Source organism: Pipra filicauda, unplaced genomic scaffold (genome assembly GCF_003945595.2).
Source record: "Pipra filicauda isolate LSUMZ 115617 unplaced genomic scaffold, ASM394559v2 scaffold319_size1146426_pilon, whole genome shotgun sequence".
Lineage (NCBI taxonomy): Eukaryota > Metazoa > Chordata > Aves > Passeriformes > Pipridae > Pipra > Pipra filicauda.
The window spans coordinates 743,544-752,313 of NW_024104442.1; the positions used below are offsets into that span (position 1 = coordinate 743,544).

An 8,770-nucleotide genomic window follows, 5' to 3' on the forward strand; every position below is an offset into this window, starting at 1 on the left:
GCCGAGCAGCCCCAGCCCCTGAGCATGGCAAATTCCAACAGGGCCAACCCAGATCACAGCAGTGCCCACCGAGCAGGCACCTGCTGGGGTCAGCTCCAAAGCCTGGCAGCACTGAAAGCGCCACAGGGACAAGGACAGACACGTAACTCATCAGCAACACCCTGGCAGATGCTCCACAGCACGTTTTCCAGGCCTGTCTGGGATAGTATCGGTTCCTTGGATGCAGTCAGCACTCACCAACCTCCACCACCACCCAGCCCTGACCTCAGCTCCCGGAGCGGTGACGGTGAACACAGGGAGAGCAGCAAGAGCAGGCTGAGTACCACGGAGGGCTGTGGGCACAGCAACACCCACCTACCTCACCTGCCCTCTGCCACCAGCTCCTCGAGCCCTCCAGGAGCCTTCTCCTGCCTTGGCACACACCTTCCCAGCCCCAGCCCAAAACCCAGGTGTGTTCTCAGAGCACACAAAAAAAACCCTTCTCTTTGCCACTCCATGCGCAGAAGACAGATTCCCACAACAGCAGGGACATCTGTGTTCAAGGATCTTCCTCCAGGCAGGAAAAAGCAGAACAGATCTGCTGCTGCAGCCCAGAAAAGTCCATCAGAGCCCCCGCAAGTGGGAAAGGAATAGCAAAAGGGACTTAGCAAAGCTCATCCCAAAGTACCGTATCTCCAGCTGACCTCTGGTCCACATATGCCCAAACAGAACTGCCCACACTCTGCCACAGGACCCCTCAGCAGGTTCCCCAGCCCTACACATGCCCATACCCCACACAGCAGCACCTGAAATACCTTGAAATGAGTCCCCCAGGAGCAGAAACCTTCCTCATACACCCCCATGAAGGGAATTCAGAGCATACCAAGGGAATCAAAATTTTGGCTCACTTTAAAGAGGATGAATGTGGCAGTTCAGGCTGGAGCTGGCTGCTGCCCTCACAGAGGTCCCAAATCCTGCTCACTCCACCACACCCTCCAACACAAGCTGCCCCCCCGGCCGCCCCCGCGGGTCTTACGCTGCCGTCAGGGCCGGTGCTTTGCTGGGAAAATGTCAAGCAGCTCTTGGGCAACACAAACACTACGCAAAGACAGAAACCCCGTTACTGCCAATAAATGTTTTCCAAGTTTTTAAGTGTTCCAAGAAAACTCATTCTGGACTTTCATTCGCTGGAGGATAAGAGGAGGAAGAAGCTCAGTTACAACAGGGCTACTCTTACCAGATTTGAGAGTAACAATGGTCAGGCTCTGGGCATCCACAGAAATGATTTTGTTTTTCAACCCAAAAGAGAAAACCTGTTTTGGAAGGTGCAGCCTGGATCAGCCCTGAGATGCCCATGACCAAAGGCAGCTCAGGCAGGGCCCACGGTCCATGCCTGGGACCACCTGCAGCGGGAAAGGATGGCTGTGCACTGATGGCTGACGATGACCTCGGAGGTGCCTGGCAGGAGGACACACGGCAGCAGGCCGGGCTGTCCCCTCCAGTGATGCTCCCACCTCACCTCAGCACTATGAGATTGAATTTCCCAGCAAGAGGCACAGACAAAGATTTGGGGGAAGAGAGAAACGATCACCATCAGCTTCAGGGAGAACAACCCAGTTCCTCTCCCCCTCACTGGAAACACCCTGCTCTCCACACCCGACTGCAGCGGGAGGAAGGGTCTGCTAACTATGCGATCCTGGACTCGCCCTGGCCATCCCCAGGGAGGTCAGCGAGGAAGGAGAGCCGTCCTGCCTGCCCACAGCCTGCACGGGTGGGTACCAGTGTGGTGCTCACCACGGGGGCCCCCAGCCCCTGCTGCAGTGCCGAGCTGTGCCGGTAACGTGGCAGCACCAGCTGCCAGCTGGGACCGGAGCTCTCCTGCCGGTGGATTTAGACGAGGACAGGCTGAGGATTGGCAGGGATCAAGGCCCCAGCATCCTACCCCCTGACCCACTTCCAACCAGGATCTGGCCATGCCTGGCCGCCTTCTCAGCGGAAAGGGCCGAGTGGGCCGAGCAAAGGCCACGTGCTCCTGGGAGCTGGCAGTTATTTTAGAGCACACGCCGCATCCCTGCTCTTCTGATGTCCCGTTCCCATAGAAACAAGCCCTGGAAATGGCAGACGTTGCCTTTTTTTATATAAAACCGGCGTTTCTCCTGCTGGTTTGCAGAGGCTCCGTGTCACCCCCGGGGGACGAGCTGCAGACCCTGCGGGTGCCTCCACCTCTGTGACCCTGTGAGGACCACCCGGTGCCCCGGGGCGGTGGCATCACACCCCTGGTGAGGCCTGTCAGTCCCGGGGGGGGTTTCCATGCTGCCGCCAGAGAAGGAAATGCCTCTCTGCTCCCCACAGTGTTTGTGCTGGAAATTAAAAGCACAAGCAGCCACTTTTTATGGCCAGTGTTTTCAGGAAGAGAGAGTGATTTCCGACTCGGGTGCATCCAGAAAGCCCCTGGTCCTGCAATGAACAACCAGGGCCAGCAGCCACCAGATCAGCCACTCTCTTGCTGGGGTGTTTTCTCCTTCTCACCATTCACAGAGATGTGGGAGTCATGACAAACAGCCAGACCGTAAAAACCTCACCTTGGTTGGGCAAACAGCAATAAAACTTTCTAGGAGGCTGCAAGCCCAGCAGTGCTGGGTGCTGCAGGGACCGAGTGCCCAGTGACCTCACAGCCCTCTGCAACCCCAAATCCCAATGCCCTACAGATCCGGTTTTTCCCCAGACAGGAACTTCAGGCCTTGAAATAAAGAAGTAAACACAAACAGTGCTGGAGGTGGGTCCTGTTTGCAGAATGAGGGGGTGGTTTGTGGGCTGCTGCCCTGCAGTGGGGCACAGGGGGGGTCGGTGGGCACGGGGAGCCTGACGGGCTCCAGGGCTGTGTGCTGGGGCAGCAGCAGGAGAGGGAGGACAAAGCTGCTGCAAAAGCTGGTCAAACCCTTTCCCCTACGAACACTGGCACTGGTTTGCCCAGCGAGTTTGCAACTGCCTGTAAAAAAGCAAACTCTCCAAATTCAGTGGCATCATGGATTTAACAAAAGAACAAGGTGTGAGCCCAACAACTGGGTTTCTCATGTCCCTTTCTGGGGAGGGGGGATCCCTCCTACTTGTTTTTTAAACCCCTTCAGGGATGGTGACTCCACCGCTGCCCTGGGCAGCTTGTGCCAGTGCCTGACCACCCTGTAGGGGAAGAAATTTCCCCAATATCCAATATAAGCATCTCCTGGTGCAGCTTGAGACCGTTTCCTCTTGTCCTGTCCCTTGTTCCCTGGAAGCAGAGCCCGACCCCTCCCGGCTCCCCCCTCCTGTCAGGGAGTTGCAGAGCCAGAAGGTCCCCCCTGAGCCTCCTTTTCTCCAGGCTGAGCCCCCCCAGCCGCTCCTGCTGCTCCAGCCCCTTCCCCAGCTCGGTTCCGTTCTCTGGACACGCTCCAGCCCCCCAGTGTCTGTGCTGGCACGAGCGACTTTCCCATACCGAGGGTCGGTACCTGCTCGGTCCGGGCCCGGGGCGCAGTGGGGCCGGCAGGTGCCCCCTCGATCCCCGCAGCCCCCTGTCCCCGCCCCGGGAGGGCTGCCCCGTGTGCCCCGGGAGGGCTGCCCCGTGTGCCCCGGGAGGGCTGCCCCGTGTGCCCCAGGATGCCGGCGGGGCGCGGGTACCGAGCGCGGCCGAGCATCCCCGGGGAGCCCGCGGGGCGCCGCCTCCCCCCGCCGCGGCCCCGCAGCCTCCGGGGGCCGCGACCGCGCGGGCCCGGCCCCACGCAGGAGCCACCGCCGGGACCGGGCCGGAGCGCGGAGGCGGCAGCGGGAGGAGCCGGGCCAAGGGCCCCGGCGCTGCCGCAGCCCCGGGCGGGGCCACCCCGCCGACCGCCCGAGAGGCCGCGGCCCCGCGCACCCCCGGAGCCGTCCCCCCGGTGCCCTCACCTCGGGAGCCGGTGCCGCCCCCCGTGCCCATCACCCCTCACTCACCGGGCCGGGCGGCTCCGGCTTCGGCTCCCGCTCCGTCCGGCCCCGCCCGCCCCCCGCGGGACCGCCCGCACCGCGCACGCGCGGGGGAGGGACCGGGCCGGGCGGGGCGAGACCGAGAGTGAACATTGTGTGAGTGTGTGACGGTGTGACTGTGTGTGTGTGTGTAACGGTGTGAGTGTGACTGTGTGTGAGTGTGACTGTGTGTGTGACGGTGTGAGTGTGAGTGTGAGTGTGTGAGTGTGTGTGAGTGTGAGAGTGTGTGTCTGTGTGTGTTTGTGAGTGTGACTGTGTGTGTGTGTGTGTGTGAGTGTGACTCTGTGTGTGACGGTGTGAGTGTGACTGTGTGTGTGACGGTGTGAGTGTGAGTGTGTGTGTGTGTGTGAGTGTGTGTGTGTGTGTGAGTGTGTGTGTGTGTGTGAGTGTGTGAGTGAGAGTGTGTGTGTGTGTGTGTGAGTGTGTGTGAGTGACTGTGTGAGTGTGTGTGAGTGTGTGAGTGTGACTGTGCGTGTGTGTGTGTGTGTCTGTGTGTGTGTGAGTGTGTCTGTGTGTGTGTGTTTGTGTGTGTGTGTGTGTGTGTGTGTGTGTGTGCGAATGTGTCTGTGTGTGTGTGTTTGTGTGTGTGCGAGTGTGTCTGTGTGTGTCTGCGTGAGTGTGTGTGTGAGAGTGAGTGCATGTGCATGCGTGCGTGCGTGTGCATCATGCTCTGTGTGTGCACGTGTGTATGTGCGTGTGTGAACATGTGTGTGTGCACACATGTATGTGTGTGCATCATGCTGTGTGTGTGTGTGCACGTCTCTGTGTGTGTGCATAATGCTGTGTGTGTGAATGTGTGCACACGTGTATGTGTGTGCATCATGCTCTGTGTGTGTCTGTGTGCATGTGTGTGCTTCATTCACTGTGTGTGTGACCCCCTGTGTCTGCACGTATGGGTCTGTGTGTGCGCATCATGCTCTGTGTGTGTGTGTGGATGTTTGAGTGTCTGTCAGTAGATGAGAGTTTGGGGGGATGTGTGCGAGTGTGTTTGCATGTGTGTGTTTCACTCTGTGTGTGACTCTGAGTGTCTGCATGTGCCATCCTGTGTGTGTGCACGTGTGTCACCTCTGTGTCTGTATCATGCTATGTGTGTGTGCACGTGTATGTGTGTCACCCTTTGTGTGCATTACATGTATGTGTGTGTCTGTGAGTGCACACGTGTGTTTGTCAATGTGTATGCACTGAGGAGTGTGTATACATCATCCCGGGTGTAAATTCTGTGTGTGTGTTTGTGTACACACATTCTGGGCGTTGCATGTATGCCATACATGTGTGTGCAGGGCATTGCATGTGTGCACAGGTGTGTGCACCCATGTCACTGTGTGAGTGCACGGTTGTGTGCACATGCACCGGGCATTGCTCATGTGCACAGATGTGACATACATGTTCACATGTGCCCACTCGGACCCCCGGGTGTGTAAGCGGCTGTGGGTGTACAAGGGGCCCGTGTGTATACAGGGGGCTGTGTGTCTGTCTGGGGCTGTGCGGGTGAGCGGTTCCCGGTGCCCGTCCCTCTGCCCATCCCGTTCCCGGACGGCAGCACTCCACACCCGGCCCTGCCCTGGTGCCCTGGTTTTTGGGAGCAGCTCCCGTGCGTGGGAACGCGGCGCTCCCGGGCCACTCCAGGGGCCGGGCGGGACGCTGCAGATAAGGATGAAAGTGCCGGCAGCGGAGCGGGGTCGCGGTGGCCTGCCCTGCCCGCTGTGCCAGCCCTGCCCAGCCCCGTCTGCTCCCGCTGCCGGTGCCAAGTTGGCAGGAGAAGGAGCTGCTGGTGCCGGGAACACCGAAGGGAGGAAAGTTTGCACAGTGCGGGAGAGGGAGGAGGAAGAAGAGGGTGGGGAGGGGGGACGGGAACAATGACAGCCACGGCCCGAGGCAGCTCTGCGGTGTGAACATGGGGCACGAGGTGCCCCTCGGGCCGCTGCTTGGGGCTGAGAAGTGCTGGGGGGCATTTGGGGTGCTCTGGTGACCCTCAGCCGCCCCAGGCAACAGCAGACAGAGGAGGGGCAGCCCCCAGCCACTGCCTTTTCCCATATAATAAAGAGAAAGAATTCAGGCTTTGGAACTGGCTGTCCAGGGAAGTGTGAAGTTCCTGGTAGTGTTCAAAAGTCATGTAGATGAGGCACTTAGGGACATGATTCAGGGGTGGCCTTGGCAGTGCTGGGGGAATGGTTGGACTTGATGATTTTAGAGAGATTTTTTAACCTAAATGATTTTATAATTTGGTGATTCTATAATTTGGGGAGGTCTCTGCTCAGCTGAATGCTGCAATGATGGCTTAGAGCATGACTGCTTTGCAGGCAGCATTCCCATCCGATCTTTTCATCTTGGGCATTTGTACCCACTCGCTGGGCCCTGGCTGGCCCCGGGAGAGGAGGAAATGAGCTGAGAAACCAGGGCATGGGTGAAGCTGTCTCGGTAAGGGAGCAGGAATCAGCAGCATTGCTGTTAAAAATAGGCACGTGTGAACAGAGTGACCCTCTGTGACTGCACCGCCGGAGCTGGGAGGGGACACCCCGCTCCCTGCCTTGGTGACTTTGCTCCTGGCAATGGCCAAAACTGAGCTTTTGCTTTCCGGGGCACCTGGAGCAAGTCCCTGCTGTGGGTCTGGCCCTGGACAGAGGACTGCAGCAGAAGTTCTTACTGCCTGGCCTGTGCTCAGGTCCCATCGCCCACAAGGCTGCAGTGGGAGATGCCTGGATTCGGTGCCCATCTGCAGAGCCACAGACAGGAGCCGTGTCCCTGCACTCCCCCAGCTCATTCCACACACACCAGTGGAGCTGGAGCCTGTCTGCCCGGGGTGACCAAGCAGCCACCAGACCACAGCAAAGCTTCCCTGCTCACACTCATCTCCTTAGTAGCTCCCAGCAAAGCTCATTATGGGGCTCGGAGGCAGAAGCCGGCCCAGCTTAGCAAGTTGTTGTCCCTCAGCAGAGCCGCCCGTGCGCTTGGTGATGTGGATGATGCAGGTCGGCTGGGCGTGGGGATGGCACATGCCTTCCCTCCAAGCATGGTCTGGCTGAGGGCTCATCCTTTTCTGGTTTGTCTTCCCCCGTCCCATGTCATGATGCTGCACAGGATCCTGCTGTGATCACCACGGGAATGGCAGGGTGGAGGTCTCACCCTGGGTCTGTGCCATCCCAGGCCCCTGGCCCTGTCAGCAGATGCTGCCAGCAGCCAGCCAAGTACTCACAGGTGACCGTGGGGCTGGGGAGGATCTGGGACAGTCAGTGCCTGTGGTGACACGCCAGAGCCTCGTGGCAGCCTGGGCTGAGCCACCTGCCCACACTCCTGCTTGAGCCCGAGTTTGATCCTCCCCAATTACAGCTCTCCCCGTGACCTTCCCTGTTGCCTCACGCAGTGCCTCTCCATGCCTGTCTTTGAAGGAAGCTGAGCCATTAGATCAAAACAAAAATCTTGCCAAAGAAACTATTTACAGGCTCCTCCTGGCTCCTAGAACAGATGATGGGAGATGTTGCAATGAGGTGCAGTGGCATCACAGTGACTCAGCTCACACCCAAGACTGGGAGTGTGCAGAAGACTGAGCAGGGATGCAGGAGAAATCCACGGGACACTGAAAAGGGCAGTGGGGCAGAGAAGGATCAGGCAGTGAGAGATCAGGCAGTGGGGATCAGGCAGCAGGGATCAAACAGCAAGGGAACACTTGCCTGGGGGCTGTCCCTCTCTGAGCTCTCCCATCAGCCCCTGGAAGGAGGAACAAGCCCCTGTGCCAAGCCTGCCATCCCATTCGTGCTGCTGGCATCTCTGTCTCTGAGATCACAGCTCTGTCTGTTCTCTACCACTTTCCCTTGGTGGCCGTTGTCACCCCCATCTCCCATGGGGTTATATTCCCAAGGGGCAGCCCCAGTGGGGACATCCATCCTGCTGTTTCAGACTGTCTGGGTCCAGAAACCCCAGTCCTACCCATCCCATACCTGGTTTCAGGGTTTAACTTGTTTAAAAGGTGCTGGCTGGCTCAGGAAATGATCTTATCTGTCCATCGAGGCAATGCCTCCCCTTCCCCATCCACAAGACACCCAAGATGCAGGCCAGGTTGGCAGAGGTGCTGCGGGGGGATGTGCTGGTGAGTCCCCAGGGCAGCCATGCCAGCATGGACCCAGCACAAGGTGCACTGGCTCCTCATCTCTCAGCCAGCGGCTGAATACAGATGTTGAGAAGAGGAACTTTGCTAAACAATTCCTCCTTCAGTTTCTCTGCCCTCCCCATGGCCCTGCCACCCTGGGCAATATCTGGGCAAGCACTTTGGCTGGGGTTCGCTACTAACCTTGTGCCACCACCTCTGGGTTGCTCCTTGCCCTCCATCCCAGCCTCCTGCTGCTCCCTGTGAGGGAGGAGGGAGTGTGAGCAGGGCACACAGCCCCTGATGCCCAGTGGCACCTTCCTCCAGGGCAGCTGCTGGCTTGGAGACATGCAGAGAGAGTTTCCATGGACATCATGTCCCATGAGTTGCAGGTCAGGGACAAACACACAGACTTCTGCTGAGAGCATTTCCCATCTTCTCCTAGTTTCTTCCCACTCTAACATTGCTGCAGTGCTGGGTGGTGCAATCCTGGGACTGGCATTTTCTACCCTTAAGCAGCGTGACCCAGGAGGGAAATACCAGGATGGTGGTTCTGATGAAAGTAGGGGAACAGATCCAGCGCCTTCCGCTACCCCAGACTGGCCAAGGACCAGATCTCTTGGGCTCCCTTCCCCCAGGGGCGGATTCCCTCTTCCCTTGTCCCTCAAGGCATGCCAGCCTGCAGTCCCCCAGCCTAGGCTGCCAGGTTGTGGC

The 8,770-nt window shown here is 58.8% G+C and overlaps 1 protein-coding gene across 1 annotated transcript in view; it reads right to left on the reverse strand.

Moving 5' to 3' along the window:
• ABCA3 (ATP binding cassette subfamily A member 3) overlaps positions 1-3,961 on the reverse strand; it is a 32,680-nt gene extending 28,719 nt beyond the window's left edge. The window contains exon 1 of the mRNA XM_027737917.2: positions 3,943-3,961. The gene's annotated coding sequence lies outside the window, so the exon portion shown is untranslated. The remainder of the gene's footprint in view (positions 1-3,942) is intronic.
• Positions 3,962-8,770: the final 4,809 nt, after the last annotated feature.